The 27,808-nt window shown below is 41.8% G+C and overlaps 1 long non-coding RNA gene across 2 annotated transcripts in view; it reads right to left on the bottom strand.

Moving 5' to 3' along the window:
* The window catches only part of LOC102157689 (uncharacterized), a 63,210-nt gene that overhangs the window by 18,864 nt on the left and 16,538 nt on the right, over positions 1-27,808 (bottom strand). The window contains exons 3-5 of one of the 2 annotated variants that reach the window (XR_002335512.2): positions 27,601-27,767; positions 15,550-15,647; positions 7,195-7,304 (exon numbers count right to left, since the gene is read on the bottom strand). This is a non-coding gene — a long non-coding RNA (uncharacterized LOC102157689). Of the gene's footprint in view, positions 1-7,076; positions 7,305-15,549; positions 15,648-27,600; positions 27,768-27,808 lie in introns of those variants that run through there. The other variant, XR_014820275.1, reaches the window with a different exon arrangement.

The raw sequence follows: 27,808 nt of genomic DNA, 5'->3' as shown, positions 1-27,808 counted from the left end.
AGTCTTGGGTCAGTACATCTGAGTGCCTCGGCCTAGGGGCTGGCAATGAGAGTATCTGGTGTTCTCACCTTTTACAGAGAGGTGAGCCCTGCTTTCCACCAAGATCTGGAAAGTGGGAGAGTCCACTCACTGCCAATTTGATGGCAAAAATTAGATTTGTTTATTTATAACTTGCATTTATTTGTTTGCTAGAAAGGATGGACATTTTGGATCAAACTATTGGTAGTGTGTGACTCCTCTTTTTTAAACTGCCTAATTGTATCTTTTGATGACTTTTCTATTGGAATAGTTAGCTTCCTGATGGGGCATACAGCTGTCTCTCTCTCTCTCTCTCTCTCTCTTTTTTTTTTTTTTTTTGTAAGTGCTTCTTTAACAGTAAGACTGTCAACTCTTTAACAGCCATATAGGTTTCATCTTTTCCCCTATTTGACCTTTAACTTCATTTAGGAATTTTTAATGTTAGCTTTTAGAAGTTTACCTATCTTATAAAGTTAAATCTATCACCTTTCCCATTATGTTTTCTTACTTTGCTTTCAAATTTAGGCCTTCCAAAATCAGGAGTTAGATAATCAGGAGTAGTTAGATTTACCTACATTTCCTGGATAATCCAAATAAATATGAGTTCTCAATCTTCAGGTGAACTGGTCAACCTGTCATAAAGTTGCAGAAATGAGATCTACATCCTAGAATGTGGAAGGAATCCATCAAAATTCAGTAGAGGCAGCACAGGAGGGATATTCATTCTCTTTTGTTGCTCCTGGGGGCATGTTAAAGCTCACTGCAGAAACTGCACACAGAAGTAAACTGCTCAGTTAATAATGCATTCTACTGTAACTATATTTTAGTCAGCTTACGTATTACAAGAAAGCAAAAATGTAAGTGGCTTCTCATTCAGAGTAGTGGAACTTTCTAAAGGTATACTACTATCTAACTACCTGACATTTGAGTCTCCATGGCAAAACCTCCCTTTCCTATCAGAATAGGTGTGGATGACCCTTGGGGTGGTGGGATGGGTGTATTAAAACCCTGAAGAGGATTTGGAGAACATTAATATTGCCAGAGAAAGAAAAAGAAATACTCAAATACGACTTTCTACTAACCCTGAAGATGTTGCTTCTGAATTTCTCCCATGTTGTTGGTGTTGTTAACAGCTGGTCATGTGGGAGTCCCCATCGTGGTACAGTGGAAACAAATCTGACTAAGAACCATGAGGTTGCAGGTTTGATCCCTGGCCTCACTCAGTGGGTTAAGGATCCAGTGTTGCTGTGAGCTGTGGTGTAGGTTGCAGATATGGCTCAGATCCCAAGTTGCTGTGGCTCTTGCGGAGGCCAGCAGCTACAGCTCCAATTAGACCCCTAGCCTGGGAACCTCCATATGCCACGAGTGCAGCCCTAGAAAAGGCAAAAAGATGAAAAAAATAAAAATAAAAAATAAAATAAAAGTTCTCATAAAAAGGAAGAAAATCTGTAACTATGTATGGTATGTGGGCATAGCTGGCTGGAAAGATAGATGTTAACTGCAGGTATTCCTCGACTTACGATGGAGTTTTATCCCAATAAACCCACCATAAGTTGAAAATATCATAAGTTGAAAATGCATGTAATACACCTAACCTACCAAATACCATAGCTTATCGTAGCCTAACTTAAATGTGCTCAGAATACTTAGCCTACAGTTGGGCAAAATCATCTAACACCAAGCCTATTTCAGAATAAAGTTTTGGATATCTCATGTAATTTATTGAATACTATACTGAAAGTGAAAAGTGCAATGGCTCACAGGTGCCCAGTATCACAAGAGAGTATCATAATGCAGGAAAAGGATCAAAATTCAAAATCCAAAGTATGGTTTCTACTGAACGCATAGTGCTCTCTCACCATCGTAAAGTTGAAAAATTTTAAGTTGAACCGTCATAAGTCAGAGACTGTCTGCAGTGACTTAATGCGGCGATCATTTCACAATATATGTAAATATTGAATCATTATATTCTACAGCTGCAATTAATATAATGTTATACATCAATTATACACCAATTGAAAAATAAGAGGAGGAAAGAAAAGTAGGCTGGGAGTTAAATGTTTGAGGTAAGGTGGATCTCACTCATGGTAGCAGTAAGGAGACTGCTTATTGCCCCAAACCAGCGCCCAGTATATTGAGTAATGGAGACAGCATCTGTCTGTAGCTTAACCTACCTTCTGAAAAAAGTATATACCCTTCAGTCAACAATGTGCATGCTGCACTGAGGAAAGAGGAAGAGAAAACAAATCCCATCAGCTTGGTCTCTGGAGACCCATGTATCCTGTTACCTAGGTGGTAGCAGCAATGGAAAGCTGCCAGAGAAATTTCTGGGGGCTTTCCAGTGATGTTTTGTCATAGTCTGATGTAAGGTACTACGTGGTACTTTCCAAAGAAGCCAGCATTAATAGGGCACAGGACTAGCAGCATAAAGTACAAAGTCCTATCTTGTTCAATATTTCATCAAGTATTTGATGACCCTTACCAAACACCCACAATTCAGTATCAGTTTGCCTAGGCCCAAATCTCTTTTCAAGGAGTTCCTAATCTTCTTGGGAAAAGAACATAATGTTTTAATGAAAAAGCAATGCAAGAACATGTATACATATGTTCCAAGATGAAGAGCCTGGAAATACGGTCCATTTTTCTTATGATTACAGTAGATCCTCTATATCCACAGGTTCCACATCCACAGATTGAACCAACCATGGATTTGAAAACATTCAGAAAAAAACAATCAGAAAGCTTCAAAAAGCAAAAACTTGAATTTGCCATACCCCAGAAACTATTTACATAATAGCATTTACATTGTATTTACAACTACTTACATAGAATTTATATTATATTAGGTACTTAAATAATCTAGAGATGATTTAAAGTATAGAGGATCACGTGTGTAGGTTAAGCACAAATACTATGCCATTTTATATCAGGGACTTGAATGTCTGCAGATTTTGGTATCCACAGGGGTCCTGGAACCAACATTCTGAGGATACCAAGGGGTGACTATATTGCTTATATTCTACACTTTAAATAACTTAATATACAAAACACATTATGTGGCAAGACACTTTCTTGACCTATGAGCTGAATGTCTCATGTACCCACAAACCAATAACGGCTAAAGTTTCCTATTGCTTTAGAATGTCCATTTTACTCCAAGTACATACGGGCACCATTAAGGCAGGTACAGCAGAGAAGGTTCCTCACTTGCTTCTCACTTTGAGAATGTTATTGGATAGCCCCTGAGCCTGGGAGTGCTCCATCTCTCCATTCCATCAGCCAGACTCGCTCTGGCCATTCTCCTTGATCTCTCCCACCCCCACCCCAGCATATGCTGAAAACACCTGGGGGTAACAATTAGAGGAACAAATTGAGTCTGGGTCATTTGGAGGGTAAATCAGTTAAATCTGGAAGGTCTAATCCAGTTGAAGACTTTCCTAATGTGTCTTTTCTCACTCCAGCCAAACTCCTGTCCAAGGGTAAAGTTTGAAGCTCTATGGGTAGATTTCAGCCCCTTCCATCCATAGAGCTTGATCCCATCAGCATAAGCCTCAGAGAGTTCTGCTCCAACTTGGGCTAGTCTTGGTCCCTAGGTCAGTGGTGGGTAGCCCTGGCCATCCCTCAGTCACTTGTAGGGGTTTTTAACGATACAGTCCCAGTTCCTGTCTTTGGAGTTGCTGATTTAGGGAGTCTGAGGCTTGTCCTGCAAAATCTCAGGAGTTCTCTTGTGGCACAGTGGGTTAGGGAATCAGGTGTCCCTACTGTGGCTCTGGGCACTGCTGTGGCACAAGTTCGCTTCCTGGCCTGGAAACTTCCACATGTCTTATGCATGGCCAAAAAAACCCAAAAAACAACCTCCCCGCCCCGGCGAACAAAAACCCCTCTATGTGTCAGGGTTGAGGTGAGTAGGCATCCATTTAATGTAAAGGGAAAACTTCAAACAATTAGAACAGATGGATAGTGTAATCCTTTCTGTAAACTCAATGTTACTGGAAGTTTTCTGGCAGCTACCAAATTTATGAACAGTTACTCCTCTTTCATTGTCATAAAACATAATTATACCCAAAAGCGACTTTCTACATTGCCTCATTAATCTGCACAAATGTCTGTGGGATATGGGTCATTATTTTTCTCATTTTGCAAATGAGAAAAGTGAGATGCAGGGAGTGATTTGCCTAAGATGAAGTATCAAAAAAAAAAAAAAAAAAAAAAGATGAGGGCAGGAGGACTGTGAGGATTATTCCTGATCAACTACCGCATGTGGCCTCAATTCTGAAGACAAGCTCTGGCCCAGGAAGGTGGCTGACAGCAGAGGCCACGTGTCAGTTCATTCAGAGACCCTGAGATTTAAATGGAGATCATCCTGGGAAAGGGTGGAGTCACCAGAGCCAGGGACATAATGCTGCAGATTTTCTTTGCTAGTCCTTCCTACTCACCCACCTCAGACCCTTGACTCCTTGGCGGTCACTAAGGAAATGACTGCTCTCATTTACTAAGTGCTTACCATGTGCCCAGGACTTTGCAAACTGACTTACATGAAGTCATTTAATCATTACAAGGATCCCAGTGGGAAGATGTTAGATCCATTTTACAGGGTTTTCCTAACCCTAACCCTGGAAACTGAGGCTGAATGTCATGCGCAGGGTCACACAGCAAGACCAGGAATCAAACTCAGATGTATGCACGATCAAAGCAGAAGGGTTGCTTTTGGGGTGGTGATGTTCTGAAGGGCAGGTAGGATAGAAAAGAATTAGTTGCACCCTTGGAGGCTCCCACTATCTCCCTGTATAGGCCAGTGGATATTTGCATGGTTAGTCCAAGGGACCATTCTCAAGGCTATTTCAGCTCCAAAGATGATATATCATTGGGGCATTTCCAACCAGACCCATTACCAGGTATAAAAAGTTTAAGGATTCCTGGAACTTAACTGGCTGATATAGTCACAGCAGGCACAAGGTACAATGTGCTGAGATGGAAAGAACGCTGTGTGTGTGTGCGTGTGTGTGTGTGTGCACACGCGTGTGTACTCATGCACATGCACACATACGCATATGAGTGTATGGTATAGAGTTCTGGCCCCAATTGCCACTCTACATTTAAGACAGTCCAAAGAGGAAGAAGAACCAGGGCCTTTTGAGGACATGCTTTACTCTACAGATGAGACAGGCCATCAGACGCTGAGATCTAAAGAGCCTTGAAACTAGGTGGGGGAGCTAGTCACCCTCCAGTCTTGAGCCTCTTTGGCAGACACTCTCAGGTCACATCTGAATCACCAACCCACCTCTGAGGGCCCTAGAGCTTCCTGGGCAGGTCTGGAGCCTACAGGCTTAGAGCTGTAGGGAGGTCAAGACCTTCAAAGGGTACTCTGACCCCCCCACCTCATCCCACTTGGGAGCGGTCTAGTTTATAGCACACAGCACAAACTGCGTCCACTCTTGGTACAGAGAACTGTACTTCGGGTCTTGGAAGATGTCTTTGGGTATCCTACTCCCATGCTTTCTAGCCCTGAATATGACATCTGTGTTTGTCATCCTCCACTGTGCCCTCCCCAGGGCGCGGAAGCCTATGGGAACTAGGTGCTCTGGGAGGAAAGGAATGATGTCACAGGCCTTCTGCGCAGACAGCTGTCTTCAAGAGGATGATAGTTTGGCTTGAAGTTTTGAACTCAGACAGCCTTGAGTTTAAATCCTGATTCTGGGAGTTCCCACTGTGGCTCGGTGACTAAGGAACCTCGACTAGTATCCATGAGGATGCAGGTTCGATCCCTGACCTCACTCAGTAGGTTAAGGATCCAGCGTTGCTGTGAGCTATGGTGTAGGTCACAGATGCAGCTCGGATCCAGAGTTGCTGTGGCTGTGAGTTAGGCTGGAGGCTAGAGCTCTGATTCAACTCCTAGCTTGGGAACTTCCACATGCCACAGGTGTGGCCCTAAAAAGTAAATAAATAAATAAATCCTGATTCTGTCCCTCAGTAGCTCTTGGGAAGGTCACATGCTGACATTTGTTTCCTTCTCTGGAAAATGGGGGCACTGATGCCTGCTGTTCAGGGACTCAACACAGCCTCTGGCCCAGACCTGGCAAATGCCCAGCTGAGGTGGGGCACTGACAAGGAGCCTTGGGCCAAAGCAAATCCCATCCCAGCCAACTTCCTGCCACGATCCGGGCTCTATTCTCCCCCTCAACTGCAACCAGGAAGAAAAAACTCCCATTCTGCTTCCTTGCATAGCACTGTGCTTTCTCCTGCCACCTAATATTTGTTCCCGTGTCCCCTCTTTCTAGAACATTGTTCCCTTCATACCTCCTCCCCATTCATCTGGTTAATAGCATCTGCCTCTTGATATCCTCAGTCATCCAAAAGAGAACCTTTCAGGGATGCCCTGGCTCGGCCTTGCTTGCGTGCCTATTTTATTAATGCTTATAATAAATTCTACAACAAAATGTAGGGCCAAAAAACTGAAGAAAGGATATAAGCTTCATGAAGGTGACTGATTCACTCTCTGGTACCTGGCACACTCTGGGCCTCAATAACGACTCGTTGAAAGAATGAATGAATGAGAGATGCATTCACTTAAAGAAACATGTCTGTCACAGTGCTAGCACCCCTGAATACGGTACGTTATTCTGAGGGCATAAAGAGGTCATTGGTCAAATAAGTTTGGGTAAAACACTTGGGGTAAAACAAAGTTGGGTTCCTTCTCTGTGGGACTTCTCTATGCCTTAATATGCTAATGTGGGTTGTGAATTTCCAGTAGGAAGAGGGTCAAAACTGAACAAGCAGCCACATTTAATCACTTACGCCCCCTTTGTGAATGAGTTTAAACAAAACCTTTACTCAGGGAGTGAGTAAAGGGGAAGAGAGGCTGTGGGCTCTGAAGGCAAGGAGCTCGGGTCTATCGCTTGCCTGCCTCCAAACACAGGGCCCCTGGGCTCCTGGGAGCAACATCAAATCAAGTCTCATGAAACTGAGTCAACAGGGCCATTCACAACTCACGCCCTGCAAGTGAATCTTGGCCCAGAAATCTCAACCTGGACCCAAGTTCTCTTTACTGCTATTCTTACCAAAAGACGTCTTCCATCAGCAATGGCGGGATTTTATCTGTTTGTCATCTTCAATAAAATGTGATTCTGGCAACGTGGTGTAAGGTTGATATGTCCTAGAAAACAGACCTGTTCTCTGTCTGGTTTTGTTTTCTTTTATTGCTTTTGAAATCCGGCATTCCCCTTTTGGTTGCTGGCTTAGGCTACAGGGCCGTGCAGGTTTCACTCAAATGGAGTATCTCTGCGGAGCTGACAGAAAAAAAAACAAAACTGGCTAAAAGAAGGGTCAGTCCAGACCTAAAGATAATTACAATAGACATAAAAGGGTGACATGTAAACCAGATGGGTATCCAAAACCTGATTGGTTTCTACAGCGCAAATATTGATTTTGATTGTGAGCATGGGCCAATGCCTGAAACCTCACAATGGATGCAAGCATGTGAATGAGGTTGAACAGATCAGAGCTGAGATGTTGGCTCTGACCGCTGGTGCTTCCAGGATGTCACCTCGGCATTGAGGAGGGTATTCATAGGCAGGGCAAAACTGCTAAACAGGAGGAGTTTGTCTCCAGCCCCTCTTTTCCACATCCAGTGGGAAACTCGGGTTGCTCCCTCACTAAAGGGGCCATAGGTACGTCCCATTTCAGCCCTGGCAGCTAACTTATGTCCATCCTATTCATTCAAGGTCCTGATCCTGCCTGTAAAACTAGTGCTTTAAACATGTGACTTTCTCCTACATAAAGTATTTGGATGTTAACAAGAGTCTTCTGGCCAAAACCAGGCGAGTCACTCTAGTGGTGGGAAGTCAGGCAGAAGGATAGATACTTCAGGGCAACTTGTCCTTCAGTTCCTTTCAAGCCCGACACAGACACAGCTGTCTTCTCTGGCTCTGTAGGACTGGCGCAGTTTCAGATCTTTGCTGTGTGGTAAAGGCAGGTTAAAGGGCAACAGGGCACCAAATGGAACCGAGAATAGAAAACAGCACACAGAGATGGTATTTTGTCCATGGATGAAGGACTACTAGCCTAGGCAGCCAGGATTTTTCCAGTAGAGTTTTATACAATAAAATAAATGTGTTCTGTACTTTCAGTGTTTAAATAAACATGGAGGATTTATTTCTAGACATAATGTAAATCAGTGACATGGAAAGTTATGAAAAGAGAATCCATGCTAAAACTTCAGACCTCCTGGTTCCTGTCACTGCTCTGTGTGCTTAAACAACACCAATTTCTACATAAATAACTTACTTCTTATGCACTATTTGTAAGATATTTTACTCTAAGAATTTCCCTCTTTTTTTAAAAAAGAGGTACTGTTAATGTGAACCCAAGTTTATGGAAACTAACATGAGTAAACCAAGGGCAAAGTGCAATATACTATTTATTTTATTCTAATTTTCCCCCATTGGAGCTTTTGATCGCCTATATTTGTGTTTAAAACTACAACTGAATACTGTGACCCAAGATATTCCTTCCTAAAAATACACCCTGAAGTAGTGGCTTTCCAACCTTTTTTGACTTTGACCTGTCATAATAAATCGATTTTACCTCATGATCCAATACACACACACACAACTGAAATCAAAGTTTCATAAAATAAAACTTATTCTTGTTACATGCAGTACTCTAATATTTTCTATTATATTCTCTATTTATGTTTTCTTTCTTCTTTTTTAAAAAAATTGTTATTACTAACCACCACAGTTTTAAAAACACTGTCTTAGAGAAACTCTTGTGTGCATGTATATAAGAATGTTCATAGCAACACTGTTAGAAATGGCCAAAAAGTGGTAAAATGCATATGGCCAATGATCGACATTGTGTATAGAGTAATGGCAGGGGTTTAACTTGGATTGCAATATTAGGAAAGGACTTTCTGAGGAAATGACATTTACATTCAGACTAGAAGACAAAGCCTGGCAAAGACGACTGTACACTGAGCAGGCCTTGAATAAGCAAAGGACTTGGCACCTTCAAGGAATTGGAGGAGGCTAATGTGGTTGGGTCAAGGACAAAGCCAAGGGCAGAAATGCATGATGAGACAGGGATGGTAAGTTGGAGATAAATTAGGCAATGCCTTGAAGGCAATATTAATGTAGTGGATTTTTATCCACTGCAGCGGGTAGCCATTGAAGGATTTAAGTTGGGAAATGGCATGATTAAGTTTATCTTTTCAACCATTGCCCTGGCTCTTGAATGAAGAATGGATTAGAGAAAGGACAGAGAAAATCAGTGAAGAAACTACAGCAAAAGTCTTTGGTGGTTTGGATTTTGGTTAGAGTGGAAGCAGAGAGAAGTGGATTGATACACAGGCTATTTTAGAAGTGTCATCTACGGACTTGAGGATGCCTTATTTCTTTGTTTGTTTTTTATTTTTTGTCTTTTTAGGGCTGCACCTATGGCATATGGAGGTTCCCAGGCTAGGGATTGAATCAGAGCTACAGCTACTGGCCTACACCACAGCAATGGCAATGCAAGATCCAAGTCTCGCCTGTGACCTACACCAGAGCTCATGGCAACACTGGATCCTTAACCCACTGAATGAGGCCAGGGGTCGAACCCATGTCCTCATGGATACTAGTCAGGTTCATTACCCCTGAGCCACGATGGGAACTCCAGGGATGACTTATTTGGGACTGAAGGAGAAAGTTGAGTTTGAAGATAAGGGCTATGTCAAGGGTGATGCACCCAGTATTCTAGAAAGCACATCTGAGTAGATGGTGTCCTATATTGATGCAGATGACCAAAAGAGAAACACATTTGAGTGAGTCAAGAGTAAGAGTTTGGTTTTGTAAATCTTAAGTCTGAAATCCCTGTGAACTGTCCAAGTAGAGAAATCAAGTCAGCAGTTATCTATACAAAGCTGGAACTCAGCAAGGAGATCAGACTGGAGATATATATTTGAGAGTCAGCGGTCCATACAGATGAGGTCATTTTGGGATGACAGAGCAGAGCACAGGAGAGGAGAGAGCCCAGGATGGAGTCATGAGGAGGCCCAACATCATTCAGAAGCAGCTAGAGAAGGAGGAATCAGAACAGGAGTCTGTGGAGCCACGGCCACAGGGGTCTTAATATGCCAGGAGTGTGTGGTCTTGTAGGAGACAAATGAAGAGAATGATTTAAGAAGTGGCCAGGAGTTCCCTAGTGGCACAGTGGGTTAAGGCTCTGGCATTGTCGCTGCAGTGGCTTGGGTCGCTGCTGTTGCACAGGTTCAGACCCTAGCCCAGGAACTTCCACATCCCACGGTGTGTCAAGAAAAAAAAAAAGAATTGGTCAGTAATCAACAGTGTCAAATGCTGCTAAGAGGTTAAATATGATGAGACTGAGAATCATCTGTTAGATTTAGTAACATAAACGTCACAGTGACCTTAGCAAAAGTTGTTTTTCTAGATTGGTGAGGTAGAGGAATGAAAGGAAATGAGAGAAATTGAGTTAGCGAGTGCCAATAACTTGTGTACCATGGCCTGAGAAGGAGAGACGAGCAAAAGGAAGACAGGCAGAAAATGTATTTCAAGGGAAGTTTTTTTTTGTTTGTTTTTGTTTTTTGTTGTCTTTTTTCCATTTGTTGGGCCACTCCTGCGGCATATGGAAGTTCCCAGGCTAGGGGTCCAATCAGAGCTGTAGCCACCAGCCTACTCCAGAGCCACAGCAACGCGGGATCTGAGCCATGTCTGCAACCTATACCACAGCTCACGGCAATGCCGGATCCTTAACCCACTGAGCAAGGCCAGGGATCGAACCGGCAACCTCATGGTTCCTAGTTGGATTCGTTAACCACTGAGCCAAGATGGGAACTCCCATCAAGGGAAGTATTTTTGTTTGTTTTTGGTCTGAGGATGTTTGAATGCTGTTTATAAGGTGTGGGTGGAGCATCGGAGGCTAGGGATGCAAAACATAGAGGACAGCCACCAGAGCCAAGTCCTCGGATGGAAGGAGAACCACAGATGGCTGAACGGCTTCGGGTCAGAGGAAGGATATTCTCCTTTATTGTGGTAAAAGGAGGGAGAGAGTGTGTGTAGGTCTGGGAAATCCCATGGGATTGATGGTGGGGAGTTACTGGCTGATGATGCAAAGTGAGTCAGTTTTGGATGGTTTGGCTGCAAGACACAGAACACACAGCCCGGAGTGGCCTAAACAAATAAAGGCTCATTTTTCTCCCTTACTATAAAGTCCAGGACTGATCACTTAGAATTGTTAGACTTGAATGTCTTCATCTGGGAAGTTCCTGTTGTGGCTCAGTGGTACTGAGCCAGACTAATATTCATGAGGACACGGGTTTGATCCCTCGCCTTGCCCAGTGGGTTAAGTATCCAGCATTGCTGTGAGCTGTGGTGTAGGCCGGCAGCTGGAACTCCGATTCGATCCCTAGCCTGGGAATTTCCATATGCCGCAATTGCGGCCCTAAAAAGCTAAAAAAATAATAAAAAAGAATATTTTCATCTGAAATGATGAAGCCAGCTTTACATCCTAAGTTGCATTTAATGAACTTATTGTCCCACACTTGCCTATTAAGTAGAACTTGTATTTTTCAGAGGGCAGTGGAATGTACTTTGTGAAAAGTTACAGAAAGTAAGACAGAAAGAGGGGCATGAGATAGTGAGTGTACACAAGGATCATTACTGATTATGGTTAACAGGACTGGCTAGGAATGGTGCCTCCTGCGGTTATGCACTGTTGCAGCACTAATTGTTAAGTGCATAGTAGAACTCACTATAAACTCCAGTTGGGATTGTCTAGAACATCTAAGAGGAGGGGGGAGGTATAAATAAACTAGCCAGGAACTGTTTGTTACTGACAGCCAGTAGGACATGTTCACTTAAGGAAAAATGAATGTAGATTTATAATATCCCATCGTCTTTTGGTAAATGTTAGGTCTTTGTGAATGAAAAAAAAATAAAACATGAACTTTGATCCATGTTCTTTTTACTCTGAACTGTATCATTCACCTTAGTAATAAGTCAGCATGGAACTTTTCACCTCTTCCTCCTTAAAATACAACAAAAGATGAAAGCCAGGCATATTTTGAGACATGGATAAAGGAAAGTATTCACCTGACACTTTCCTTACTACTCTGAATGATGAGGATTCAGAGAGACTAGCTCTGACGCAGATTGGTATTTGCTAGCATGCATTTTACAGTCCTGAATATATGAATTCCAAGATGGACAGAAATCCCAGAGATTTACCATGGATAAAATAAGGTACACCATCTCCAACATTTTTTCTACATTGTCAAATAAGAATTGTCATTACTCCCACTGCCAAACTCAACAATGTATCTTAATTCCAAACATCCCAATATAGGCCAAATGCCCCATTTCTAAAACTGTGCTTCACTGTTAATGGAAATATGGTATAAAGACATGAATCTCTATTACGGGCTTATGGTGCCTTAACTAAAGAAAGCTTCTCTGGGAGATCCCGTCATGGCTCAGTGGTTAGCGAACCTGCCTAGCATCCATGAGGGCACGGGTTTAATCCCTGGCCTCACACAGTGGGTTAAGGATCTGGCATTGCCGTGAGCTGTGGTGTAGGTCACAGATGTGGCTTGGATCTGGTGTTGCTGTGGCTGTGGCATAGGCTGACAGCTGCAGCTCTGATTCGACCCCTAGCCTGGGAATTTCCATATGCTGCGGGTGCGGCCCTTAAAAGACAAAAAGACCAAAAAAAAAAAAAAAAAAAAAAAAGAGAGAGAGAGAGAAAGCTTCTCTGACATCAACATTTCGAAACAGCCCTTGATTTAGTATATCAGCACTTTTACTGCTGTGCATTTCCCCACAGTAAGGTTTTTTAAACATATGAATTTCTTTTGCACAGTTGAAGAAGGGTAATTGCGAGACAGAAGGCAAGAACTGAGCACACTAGGGCATTTCCGAGATTTCATAAATCTCATTATTTATGAAAAATAGCTGAGAATCTGCGATGATATTCCCTTGGAAGGGCTTTGTGTTCCCCTGAAGGTTCACATAACACAGGTTAAAAGCTGCTGGTTTAGCCCAAATGTGATTCCCTGTCACTGAAATAAAAGTAGAATTCTGTGAACGAGGGCAAACCTACAATGTTTACAACAGGAGGGCCTCTGAGAGTGAGGGGGAAGGGAGTCAGAGAAACAGTAGTGGCAGAAAGTGGGAATTAAGTCCTCTAGAAAGCAAAAAGTAAGATTGCTGGGCCACATAGACCACCCTCCGAAATCTGTAATGAGATCTTTTGGTGATACCAGTCTGGAGTGATTGGAGATTTTTTTTTATGACAATATTCAGTTGCTCAGACATTGACATGGGAGGTAGATGGGGTCCTGCAGGCAGATGCTGTGAAAGAAGAGGTCAAGTGAACCAGTGCATTTGCTGCAGGATCATTCTAACAGTGGGTCCAGGAATCTAAGCTGGTGTGGGGGGAAGGAGGGCAAAGGGTATGATGAAAGGGACTTAGGATTGGTAAAGTTCGATGAGCCTAAGCAGGAGAGCTGGAAGGAGGAGGTTATGGATGAGAAAAGGGCAGTTAAAAGTTGTGATTTGCGAGGTGATGAGTTTTTGGTGGTAAAGAGGAGCAGGGTGTGCCCATGGGTGGCTGTGGAGGAATGGAGGAGATCTTCAGGAATCAGGAGGTCAAGGAAGTAGGATGCAAGGATATCGATGTGCCCTTGCACAATGAGATCTTCGAAGGTAACGGTGGGAACAACGTGGCGAGGAGGGCTGTGAGCCAGGCCCTCACAGTGTGAGCAGGAAACAAAGGGGTGAGCAGCAGATTATTATTCCAAGGTGGGCGGGCAGGCTGTAGCCTGAGCAGGGAGAACCTAAGAGAAGGGTTTTTTTCTTAGAGTATAGGATGGAAAGAAATAGTCTGAAAGTGGCCCTGGAGAGCAAAAAAGGTAAGTGTCCACTTTCCAACCCTGAGGGGTATGGTGCTCATCAGATTTCATAAACGTCCCTAGGCTAAACAGAATCCCACCTCCCTTCCTGAAGATGCTGTACGCTGCAATTTCTGGTAGCCCTCATGGGGCTCACCCTGAAAGTTTGCATCCCGAACACTGAGAAATAAAATCAAAGTGGAAAAGATCTTTGAAAATTCACATTTTCTAAATGTAGAGAGACATATGGAAATGTCATGTACAGATGCTTATTTTATAGAGAAAACCTGAAGGAGTTCCCTACATTTGCCAACTTTCAGCCACCTCTTTTGCACATTTTTTTCCTAGATTTAGGTGAGATTTGGCCTTCTCCCTCAGAGATAGTGAAATACAACTTATTTTCTTCAATTCCTACCAGAAGAATAATTGTGGATTCAGTGGCCTGTACCTACTTCTTCCTATTCTTAAATGAACACTCGGCGAATGCCAAGTACTATGGTAGGTGTGGGTCAATGGCTAACAATACACAATCCTTCCCTCAAAGAGCTTAACTGATTAAAAAAGATACTGTACATTACCATTAGATACTTCATCATTTTTTTTTTCTTTTTGGCTTCCTCCTCGGCACTAGAGCTGACACCTATGCCACAGCTGTAGCAACGCCAGATCCTTAGCTTGTTGTGCTAGGCCAGGGATCAAACTGGCACCTCCACAGAGACAAGCCAAATCATTAACCCACTGTGCCACAGTGGGAACTCCAGATACTTCACTAATTTATTTGTCCATCCATACACTGATTTATCCATCATCCATCCATCCACCCATCCATCCATTCATCCATCCCTCCCTCCATCCACATGCAATTTGGGCATAGCACTGCCTTAGCCACTTTGATTGTTGTGCATCTACAGGGATCTATAAACTATCATTGTGAGTCTGAACAATAAAGATAATTTACAGTACTCCTTAAGGTAAAAAGCACATTTTACACAAAAATGCTAAGAGGCAGTGTAAGGTGGCCAAGAACCTGGATCTATCTGAAGTCAGATAGATTTGGATTCAAATGGACTTCAGGCAAATTTAATCTCTATGCTCTTCAATTTTCCCATCTATAGGTTGAGAATAACACCTATCTCACAGTGGTTGAAATTCAGCAAGATAATATCTGCATAGTACTTAGCAAAAAAGTACTTACTAAATGTCATTGAAAAATTATTATTAAGGCAAGTAGAAACAGACAAGACTGGAAGTTCTCTGGTAGCCTAGCAGTTAAGGATTCGATGTTGTCACTGCTGTGGCTCAGGTTCAACCCCTGGCCTGGGAACTTCCACGTGTTGCAGGCGCAGCCAAAAAACCAGAAAGAAACAGACAAGACTATATATCCATCACTCCATCACTCCTTCCTTGTCCTCATCACTGTCAACTTCAGAAGCAAGCACTTAGAAAATAAAGTATATGAAAATGCACATATGTGCACACACAGACTGTACATACACAAATCTGTGAATCCACAGGCAGAGTGGAGCCTGACAGCCCAATGGCTTCATGCAACCTGACAAAAGGCTTTTTCCAGAATGAGCTGTTCAGAGTACCAATAGTAAAATCCAGTTGTCTAACAGAATTAAAATTCCACTGGTGAGATGCTTTACCTGGGAGTGAAAAAGCCACTAGTCCACAGTCGACAGTGTCAGAATTTTGCCATGTTTCAGCTAATAGGTGCTTCACCATAAGATGTCCTGGCTTCCACCTGATTACCATAACAATGAGAGGAAGTTAATTTCTGTGGATTAACTAACACATTAACTTTTCCTTGGGCAGAGGCTTTACAACTTACCTGCACATGGGAATGGCTGTGGAGCTGTTAAACAGCTTCCATGCCAGATCTCATCTCCAGAGATTCTGACTTAATTGGTCCAGGATACAGCTTGGGCAAAAGGATTTTCTGAAAAACCGCCCAAGTGAGTCTAATGAGCAGCTAAAGTGGAAAATCCGTGCCATAAAGCCCAAGCTACAGCTTATGTCACAGGAGAATTCCCATCTATATTGCATGAAACAGATGGGGCCTGTACACACACACACATACACACACACACACACACACACATTCTCTCTCTCCCTCTCTCTCTCTCTCTCCAGTCACCTGCTCTCCTTGGAACCTCACTAAGAAGCCACAAAGTCTGTGTTTGGTCCTTACAGAGGTGGAGTGCAAGGCTGACCGTTTCCCATCATTGTTTAGAGCCCAGGAGCAGAGCTCATGGCATTATCATTCTCAGGTTTTTCTCTTTTGATACAATTGCAAAAGTGCCATGAGCAACAGCAGCTACTCTTAGCATGTGGAAAGCCGACAGCGTCTCTTCACAGGCAATGGTGAAGATAGGGCATATGGACTGTGAGGTCCAGAGTAGTGGCAAGGGCCAGATACAGGAGGTGTACATTCACTTTGGCCATGAATGGGAGCCATTCTGCTTTGCTCAGAGCTAGACACAGTTCTTCCTGTGGTTTACAGTGGAAAGCTGCTGATCTTCATCAGGGTAAATGATGGCTAGAGTGGAGATTTCAGACAATTGTGAATGTAGAAATCTCTTGGGAGACTTGTTAGAATGCAGATTCCTGGGCCTCAGCCTCTCGTCCCATTCTGATTTGCTAGCTCTGGGACAAGGTCACAAAGTCTACATTGTAACAGGTACAATAGGTAGTTTTTAATGCATGTGGTCCAGGAGTCACTGATGTTGGAGGACTCTAAGCAAATCAGTCATCAATTATACTTAATATGTTGAAAATATGAAGCTGCTTTTAAGTAGCACCCAGTCCAGTCACTGTTAAGGATCTATGTGAACAGGTATTCACAAAAAGAAGTGATAGAGGTCTCATTTGCCACTAGATTTTCAGCACCTAGAATAGGAAGAATGAAGGAAGGAAGAAAGAGCAAGAAGGAGAGAGAAAGAGAAGGCCACAAGAAAACAAAGACGCACAGATTTGTGAAGTCTGCTTGGGAAGAGAGAAGATGCAGTTGATGTTAAGCAAGTATCTGCTGAGTTCCCATCAGTAGAATCTGTACCATTCTTCAGCAGCCACACCTGAACACTGTCAAGAACGATCAGTCTTTTGATTGAGATTTTGAAGACCCTATTCCCCTGACTCAGCACATTTTCTCTTTTTCCCTTTTTCTTTTCCTTCTCCTACTGATTTTACTGTGGGCACCATGACCTGATTCTCAGCCCAGTCCAACTTGGCCTGCAGTCCTGAACACATTAGGGCATAACACATCCTAATTTGCTCTAAACTTTTCCTGCTACTCTGTGAGTGGGGCCAATATATCTGGCCAGGTGCCATCCATACGATCTTGGTTGGGCTTCTAATTGCCAGCTCTCATTTATTAAGTCTGGCAAGGTTTAAAGGTACAACAGGCACTAAGGAAGAAGATGCAGCCACGTTGCCCACGAAGAGATTACACCCAAGACTTTGATCCCCCCATACAGTGCTCAACACAAAAGGCTGTCATTGGCTTCAGAAGTTGGAATCAGATTCTCTCATGTGGTTCAAGATAATGAAGCCAAGAAAAAAAAGTGCACTTTTCTCCCTCACTCATTTTCACCAAAACAGTCTTGAGGAAGATTTAATTATATGGCAATGAACACCGATCACACAGAGCCTCACTGCTGTGGTAGTCTTTTCATGTAGATTTCTCATGTGCCAGTATCTTGAGGTCTGATGCTCTTAGAAAGACTTCTTTAAGATCTAAAGAATAAAGGATGCCCCCAAATTTGAGAATCTCTGAGTTCCCTATTAACCTGACAGTTGATCGACTGATTGTGAAATGCAATCAGGAGCAACAGAAGTTTAAAATGATTCCTGATAAAAGCAGACCACCACCAAAAGACATGGCAAAGGATATAAATAAGAACTTAATATAAAAACATGTAGTAAAATTTAATATACATGTCATCTGGCTCAGCAAATCTTTTCCTAGGATATTAATACTCTTGAGAGCAATTAGTTCAAGGATGACGTATGATAGAAACGGTAATGACCTAAATATCCATCATCTGAGTTTGTTGAATAAATTATAGTACAGCAAATAGAGCGGAATGCTATGGAACCATTAATAAATGGTTATTTACTTGATGAGATGGAGTGCTACATTTGTTGACACAAAGAGGTGTCCTCAATACTGTGTTAAGTAAAAACGCCAATGGCAGAACACTGTGATACAACTTTGAAAAATCTGGAAGAGACCCCTTACGATGTGGTAGGGTGAGAGGAGACTCCCACTTTCTCCTTTTTCTAGGTCATTAATTTTTTACAGTAAGTATCCATTGCTCTGATAATCAGAAGACCCACTAAAATTGTTCCACTCATAATCCTCATAATAAGAAATAAAAAGGGTCTGAGTGAGCCAGCAAGCATTTATGTAAAAGGTGAGCCACAACCTTTCCCACCTGGTATTGGAATTCAAGGTCAGCATCACTGTGCCAGTGACAAGTAGGGGAAGGGTTGGTAGACATGATGTTTCAAGAACTTTTTTGAAGAAATTCATAAGCCTGAAGATGAGGGGAAAGACTAAAAAGCTGTCTCCTTTTATGGTATTGTGTGTGTGTTTGCATGCCCTTAGACATAGCTTCTCATGCATCTTTTCCAATGAACCTCAGAGCCTCTGGGTGAATGTCAAGGGTACCAACTCTTTTCACATTCCCTTCCTCCCACGCTGATCCCCAGAGGAAGTCCTCCTTTTAGAATGCTCAGCTGCACCCAGCACCAGTCCTGGGAAAACCTTATGTAGAGGGGGCCCTCCCCATATCCTGTCCACAGGACCCTCTACCTCCTCCCACCCTCCTCCCATCACCCTCTGTCACCCGAGGCTACCCTCCAACTACCCGCATTTGTCAGTTGAGGTCCCCCGCCCCGTGACTTTCCTCTCACAGCCCTCCTTCTCTTCAGCCCCCAGAACAGAATTGTCTTCTATCCTCATCTCCCTGTGGGACCACAGTACCTCCTGTTATGTTGGGGCTAGTCTCTTGGTTAGGAGCAAGTGAAATCACCCCCACAGTATAGATAATAAACATCCTGACAAGTATCATGTCACTAAAGCTACTTATGCCTTAGAGAGTTAACCTGGAGTAATGAAATCTATAATAGTGGAATTTGTGCCAGAGGTACAGACTAGTTAGGAAGATATTTTGGGTAGGAGGAAGCTAGTTAGCCATAAAACAAGGACAAGAGCTGTTGTTTCCCTGTCACCCAGTCTAGGACCCTTCCCATAATAGCCTCTTGTTTTCTCCTATGTTAAGATTCAGCACTTTTAGCACTATTTTATAATCTAAAGAAAATTCCATCTTTCATCACTTTAAAGGGAAACAACATATTGCTCTAGAAGATGCATACGAAGCTGATTTGAACAGTGTTTTCAGTCATCATGGTGTCTCAACGGCTTATCATATTATACTGGTATTTCCAGTTTAAAGCAAAAAAATCAAAATGTGAATCCCTGCTACATTGTTTGACAGATTGTGAGCTCTGGAGCCAAAATCTCTGGATTTAGTGAGTGTATCATACGCAGCAGCTAGCTGAGCCACATACTGGCTTTGTGACCTTGGGCAACTTTACTTCAACTCTTTGTGCTCCCATTTTCTCTTCCATAAAACATGACAGTAAAAATACCTACCCGATAGGGTCACTGCTAGCATTAAGTGAGTTGGTGCATTTAAAAACACTCAGAAGAGGAGTTCCCGTCGTGGCTCAGTGGCTAACAAATCTGACTAGGAACCATGAGGTTGTGGGTTCAATCCCTGGCCTCGCTCAGTGGGTTAAGGATCTGGCGTTGCCGTGAGCTGTGGTGTAGGTTGCAGACGCGGCTTGGATCCCGCGCTGCTGTGTCTTTGGTATAGGCCAGTGGCTATAGCTCCGATTCTACCCCTAGCCTGGGAACCTCCATATGCCACAGGAGCGGCCCTAGAAATGGCAAAAAGACAAAAAATAAAAAATAAAAATAAAAACACTTAGAAGAGTTTCTGCTGTGGTGCAATGGGATCTGCAGCATCTCTGTGGTGTCTCTGCAGCCCCAGAACGCAGGTTCGAACCCCAGCCAGGCCCAGTGGGTTGAAGGACTGGGGCTGCCTAGCTGCGTAGGTCCCAACTGTGGCTTGGATCTGAGCCCTGGCCTGGGAACTCCAATATGCCATGGGTCAGCTAAAAAAAGAAAAATCAAACAAACGAACAAACACAGAGCAGTGCCTGACACAATGCACTCAATAGATATTCCGTATTAAAATCAGTTGAAGAAATCTAAGTTACATGTATATATACATTTAGTTGGATGCCTAAGTCAGCGAAAAAAATCTGTGAAAATAGTCAAAAAAACCTTTTATTTATTTATTTATTTTTTTTTTTTTATGGCCTGAAGCATATGGAAATTCCTGGGCGAGAGACTGAATCTGAGCCACAGCTGTGACCTATGCCGCAGCTGGGGCAACACCAAATCCTTTAAGCCCCTGTGCTGGATGGGCACTGAACCAGGTGGGAATTGAACCTGCAGCCTCACAGCGACCCCAGCCGCTGCAATTGGATCCTTAACCCACTATGCCATGGCAGGAACTCCTGAAAATAGGAAAACTTTTAAAAGAACAGTAATAAAATGAAGGCTTGCATTTCCAGGCAACATATGATATAATATACTGTAATATGTACATATAATTACAATATAGAAATACAATCCATTAATACAATCAATAAAACAAAGTGAGACTTAATGCAACAGTGAACAAAACAATGGGACAGAATAGAAATCATTGAAAGCAATCCCCAAACACACAAGAATTTAGTATTTGACAAAATTGCTGACATTTAAAATTTGGGAAGAAAAAGTTTAGCCACTAAAAAAGTGATGGTAACTTTTTGAGACACCATGATGATAAAAAATGGTAAACAATTAAGAAAAGTTGTCAGATTTACTCTCTTTCTCTCTCTCTCTCTCTTTTTTTTTTTTTTTTCTTTTTTAGGGCTGCACCTGTGCTGTATGGAAGTTCCCAGGCTAGGGGTCAAATTGGAGTTATAGCTGCCAGCCTACACCACAGCCACAGCAGCGAGGGATCTGAGCTGTGTCTGCAATCTACACAAGAGCCCAAGGCAACCCTGGATGCCTGACCCACTGAGCAAGGCCAGGGATAGAACCCTCATCTTTATGGAAACTGGTAGGATTCTTTTCCACTGTGCCACAATGGGAACTCCCAGATCTATTCTTTATAATTTATACCAAACCCAGGTTGATTCAAGAGTTAAATGTAAAAACAAAATGAAAACATAAAGTTATCAAAAGTAAATTATGGATCTTAATTATTAATCAACCATCAGAGTGAGAAAGGACTTAGCCTGAAATTAACGGAAGAAGCTACAAAGAAATGACTTGATTTGAATACACAAAGATGTATTGGTAGATTAACATTTTTTCTAATTAAAGATTTGGGAGTTCCCATCGTGGCACAGTGGAAACGAACCTAAGAACTATGAGGTTGTGGGTTCAATTCCTGGCCTTGCTCAGTGGGTTGAGGATTGGCGTCGTTGCCATGAGCTGCAGTGTAGGCTGCAGATGTGGCTTGGATCTGGCGTTGCTGTGGCTCTCGCAAAGGCTGGCAGCCACAGCTCCAATTCAACCCCTAGCCTGGGAACCTCCACATACTGTGGGTGTGGTCCTAAAAAGACCAAAAAGAAAGAAAGAAAAGATTTGTAAATAATGAGGTTAAGAGCCTTGATATATAAAGCTCATTTACAAATCAGTAGGAAAATACAGTGCACAATGAAATAAAAAATGGATAAAGTACATGGAAGGTTAATTCCCGAAAGAAGCACTTTAGTGGCTAATATATATTAATTGAATTAATACGTCAAGGACTAAAAGTTTTAAATGAGATACTATATTAAATTTTATTGCTTTTTTGGACTATAAATGAGGAATATAATTTATTAAAAGTTGATTATTTTTTAAATTTCTTTTTTAGGGCCGCACCCACAGCATGTGGAAGTTCCCAGGCTAGGGGTCTAATCGGAGTGGCAGCTGCCGGCCTACACCACAGCCACAGCAATGCAGGATGCCTAACCCACTGAGCAAGGCCAGGGATTGAACCTGCATCCTCATGGACACTAGTTGGATTCATTTCCGCTGCACCACAACAGGAACTCCTATACTTTTTAAAATTTTACATATCTTCTACGGAGAGCATGTGTTATTTTAGCTGAAATGTTAGTTGAGATAACTGTATTCTCACATGCAATTATCACCATCAGGATATTGACATTGATTACAATCTATGGATCTTGTGCAAATTTCTTATTTTATTGTAATCATTTGCACACACACGTGTGTGTGTGTTTAGTTCTATCTAATTTATCACATCTGTAGGTTTGTCTATTCACCATCACAAGCAAGATACAGAAGAGTTTCTTTACTGTTAAGAAGCCTCCCTTCTGTTTTCCTTTATTCCCCACACCAACTGCCCTCTTCTCCCACCCATCCTCCTGATCCCCAACCCTGAAAACCACTAATCTGTTCTTCATTTCTAAAATGTTACATTAAATCCTTTAAATAAATGTTTCAATTTGTTAAATAATTTAAAACATGGAATGTTAAGTAAATGGAATGTTAAATGTTCAAATGTTAAAAAACATGTGTTGAATATTGGAATGTTAAATGCTAACATTTAAATGTTAAATAATTGGAATCATACTGCATGTAACTTTTCAGGACTGGCTTTTTTCCCCCCTCTCAGCATAATTCCCTAGGGATTAATCCAAGTTGTTGTGTATCAATAGTTTCTCTCTCTTCTTCTTCTACTTTTTTTTTTTTTTTTTCTGGGTAGTATTTCATTGCATGGCTGTGTCTCAGTTTGTTGAACCCTCTAACTGCTGAAGGACCTCTGGACTGTTTCCAGTTTGAGGCTATTATGAATAAAGCTGCTATGAACATTTGTGTACAGATTTTCATTTTGACATAAGTTTTCATTTCTCTGGGATAAATGCCCAGGAATGGAATTGCCACATCTTATGGTATTTGTGTTTAATTTTCTGAGAAACTACCAAATTGTTTTTCCAGAGGGCTGGGTCATTTTACATTTTTTTTTTTTTTTTTTTAGTCCTTTTAGGGCTGCACCCATGGCATATGGAGGTTCCCAGGCTAGGGGTAGAGTTGGAGCTCCAGCAGTTGGCCTACACCACAGCCACAGCAATGCCAGATCCAAGCTGCATCTGTGACCTACACCACTCACGGCAATGCCGGATCCTTAACCCACTGAGCAAGGCCAGGGATAGAACCCCTGACCTCATGATACTAGTTGGGTTCATTAACTGCAGAGCCACGAGGGGAAGTCCTTTTTAAAAAATTTTGTTTATTTTTATTTTTTCATTTTACATTCTCACCAGCAATGTAAGAGTGATTCAGTTTCTCTGCATTCCTCACCAGCATTTAGTGTCATTAAGTTTTATTTTCACATTCTGATAGGTATACAGTAATAACTCGTGCTTTTATTTTGAATTTCTCTGATAGCTAGTTATGATGAACATCCTTTGATGTTCTTATTAACCGTCTTCAGTGAAAAAGCTGTTCATGACTTTGACCCCTTTTCTAATTAGATTATTTGGGGGATATTTTTAGTGCAGTTTTATTTGCATAGATTCTAGATAGAAGTCTTTGCTGGATATGTAGTTTGCAAATATTCTCTCAGTTTGTAGCTTGTTTAACCCATTCACATAGGCTCTGTCACAGAGCCAAGGTTGGTTTGTTTGTTTGTTTTTTCTTTTGAAATTCTCATTGATTTAAAAACCTGTCCAAAGAGTATTTGAGAAACTAAGTATTTCTGATGGTGAGTCAGGTGTCCTCATTGGTCATGGCAAAATGGAGCAACAACTCTCTACTCTGTCATTCTAGATTCCATTTAAAATGGATGGAGTTCTTCCTCCAGGCGAGCAGTCCCTGAGGCAGTTTCCCCTTCCTCTCAGAGCACACTCATGGGGCACCAATCTCTATGAGCCAGGTAATACACATGCCTGTGTTCATGACTCTTCATGACAGCGATGGACAACTCTGATTCGGATCCAGAAGCTACAACCTTGACTTTTCTGTTGTCCAGAGAAGGCAATGATATGAACTAAAAGAGGACTCCTTCTCCCAGGGCAGGGGGCATGAGCATCCAGGACCTGCAGAGAGCTGTCCTTTCCACTGCCTGGAGCCTTTCAAAGGCAAAGTTGCTGGTGGTCTATTTAATACCTTGCTTTGGGGAATTCAAAGATTACATTTATTCATAAAGTAGTGCTTCCGAACCATGCTCCTGGATCACCAGATCCTAGAGGTGGGTCCATTTCATTAACCAAGGACTCAACTAACTTCTCCAGCCTTCACGTTCTACTTCAATAAACTGAAAGAGTTTCTGTTTCTAGAAAGGGTGATTCTTGCCCTGACACACTAGAGTCTCCTCTCTTTCTTTTTTCAATATAAACTATCACGTATGCAAAGAAAGGAGTGTAAAATACAAAGGTGAAACTGTGGAGTGAAGACCTGCAAAACACCCTTCATCAAGGAAGAACATTGCCAGACTAGAAGCCTCAAGGTTCCCTCTCCAAACACAGCTCTCTCCATCCCCAGAGGTAACCACTATCTTGACATATGAGTTCATCATTCCCTTACTTTACTTCCCTAGCATTTTTTTTTTTTTTGTTTTTGTCTTTTTAGGGCTGCGCCTGTGTCATATGTAAGTTCCCAGGATAGGAGTAGAATGCAGGCCTACGCCACAGCCATAGCAACGCCAGATCCGAGCCACGCCTGCAATCTATACCACAGCTCATGGCAATTCTGGATCCTTAACCCACTGAGTGAGGCCAGGGATCGAATCCATGTCCTCATGGATACTAGTTGGATTCATTTCCACTGAGCCACAATGGGAACTCCCTTTACTTCTAGTTTTACCAATTCTGTATGGATTCCTAAATAGCATAGTTTAATTTTACCTACTTTTAAACATTTTATAAATGGAGTCATACCATATATCTTGCCTCTTTCATCATTATCTTTATGATCTTCACAAATTCTGATGAGTTTAAATGTAGTTTGTATGCTTTCATTGATATATATATGATAACACCATATATTAACCCATTTTTTAATCCATTTTTACTGTCGATGAACAATGATAATGCTTTCAGTTTTTAGTGAATAGAAATGTAAACTATAAACTTTCTTGCATGTGTTTACTGGTGCAAATGTGCCAATAGTTTCTCCAGGTTAAGTACCTAGAATGGAATTTCTGGGTCCTTGTGTATGGTTACCTCCAACTTTAGCAGATAATGCCAAAGAGTTTCTCTTCTGTCTCAAGAGTAGTCCCATTACTCCATGGGAGCAGTTATGCTTTTAGAGTTTTGGTGGAAAGACCTATGTGGCTGATGCTTTCATAGAGTGACACCCTTTTCCTTTGCTCCTATAGATCTATGCAGGTCAAAAGTAGCCAACTTACCTAGACCCCGGACTGAGTCTAACTCTCCCCAAAGACAACAGGTATCAAAGTCATCCTCACTGAGCAGGTGGCTATATTACCACAATATCATGGATGTGTTGCCAAAGAAAAGACATAATTTGGAACACAAGATAATTTTGTAAAGCATAAAAATATTTGTTGCATTGAATGACATTAGCAGAAAACAAGAACAAAATATTTACCAACAATTCTGTTACTCAATGAATCATACTGTTTTTCTGTGTTTCCTTCCAGACCTGGCTCAATTTTCTATTTCAATTCTTGACATAAGTACAGTCACAGATATAATTTTATGTTTTGCTCTGTTCCCTTAAAAGGATGCTATGAGCATTTCTTCCTACCTTGCTAATAAGCTTCTAATAATTATTTTATTTACTGTGCAATATTCTGCTGATAGTGGTAGTTCTGGAGGAGATAGTTGAGGCAGTCCTATTCTTCATTCCCCGCAACCAGCCTCAAATAAATATTCAGTGTAAGGAAAAAGAGTGTACTCTGTCTAAATGCAGCTTTAGGCCCCTTGGCCTCCCTCCAACAAAATTGTGTATCCCAAACCCCTTCCATGAAGAAAAGCTGAGGTTCTGCTGACTACCAAGGGTATGCCATAACTGACTTAACTGCTCTTCTGTAAATGAGCCTTCAGATTGTTCCTAATTATTTTTTTGTTTTTGTTTTTGTTTTTTTTGTTTTTTTGTTTTTTTTGTCTTTTTAGGGCTACACCCAGAACATATGGAGGTTTCCAGGCTAGGAACTGAATTGGAGCTATAGCTGCTGAACCATAGCAACACTAGCAATCTACTGAGCAAGGCCAGGGATCGAACCTGCGTCCTCATGGATGCTAGTCAGATTTGTCTCCACTGAGCCATGATGGGAAATCCTGAAATTTTAAATCATGCCCATTCATAGGGCTATTTTCCTTCCTTTGGGCTATTTCCCTTAGCATAAATTCTTAGAAGAGGGTTAATGAGTGAGAGATGAATGTTTTTTCCTGGATCTTTTTAAATTTTTTAATTAAAAGATATATTTTTTTGGCCATGCCTGCAGCATGTAGAAGTTCCAGGCCAGGGAATGAACTCGGGCCACAGTGGCAATGCCAGATGCTTAACCCACTGCGCCACAAGAGAACTCCTAGATCTTGATATGTAATACTAAAACACTTTACAAAAACAAAAGTGCAAAAACATGAATGTACATACTATATCAATCAAGGTCCTTAACTGCCAACCAAGGAATTTATTGGTCCTTTCAGAGGTCTGGAGAGTATGTCTTGAAGGCTCCTCATCCATAAAGGATGCCTACACCACACTATGGGGTTGTTCTAGAGAAGATTCTGTTGTCGTCATCAGGAGATACCACTGCAGCTCACCTGCTGAGTCAGGGCACTGCTTGATGGTGGAAACTACTGTCCCCAAAGGTGGACACCTCTGCTGTTATTTTATCAGAAAATGACTTCTGTCATGTTTCCCCCTGTTTTCCTCTTCTATATCAAACTTTCAATTGGATAGTTACATGTCTATATCTCTGCTGCAAAGGATCTTGGTAAAATGAGTTCTGTATTTTTTTGTAAGAGGTAGGACTTACAATTTGACAACTTCCTCAAATATAAAAAGATTGTTCAAAAGATGCTGGTGGCCACAGATATAATATGTGTCTGCCTTGCCTTCCATAACTGCCAGCATGAGACAATTAACTTGCTTTTTGTTAATCAGTTATAAAATAGTTCTTTCAGAGTTCCTGTTGTGGCTCAGTGGTTAACGAATCCGACTAGGAACGATGAGGTTGCGGGTTTGGTCCCTGGACTTGCTCAGTGGGTTAAGGATCTGGCATTGCCGTGAGCTGTTGCAGACACGGCTTGGGTCCCACGTTGCTGTGGCTGTGGCGTAGGCTGGTAGCTACAGCTCCGATTGGACCCCTAGCCTGGGAACCTCCATATGCCACAGGAGCAGTCCCAGAAAAGGCAAAATGACAAAAAAATAAATAAATAAAGAAGTAAAAAAATAAAATAGTGCTTTTTTCATTTATCTGATTACTAACTACATTTCTTTCACATTTTTATATACTAATTTTATATCTACTCACGTAAACAACCAGTTCACTTTCTTCATCTTTTAGAAACACCTGTGAATATAGTTATTAATATATTTCTCATGGATGTATGGGAAATTTTACATATATAGAGATTAACCTTACCTGCCAAAGTTTTTCATTTTCCAACATCCAAAGGTCACAATCATTTCTATGTAAGGCAGAGGTCAGGTAGGCTCAGCTTTTTGGCCTTTGTGTCCTTTTATTGCCATGATATTTATTCAAAGAAACAGCTAGTCTCTTGATATGTGCCCAGAGAATTCTAAGTATCTCTAAAAAAAGAAGAAAAAAGAATCCAAAATCATAAATATTT

Source organism: Sus scrofa, chromosome 1 (genome assembly GCF_054392235.1).
Source record: "Sus scrofa isolate SSC_HxYL_T2T_F1_AM1 chromosome 1, Sscrofa_HxYL_maternal_Yorkshire_Landrace_v2.0, whole genome shotgun sequence".
Taxonomy (NCBI): Eukaryota; Metazoa; Chordata; class Mammalia; order Artiodactyla; family Suidae; genus Sus; species Sus scrofa.
This window is presented reverse-complemented; position numbering and strand designations above follow the sequence as displayed.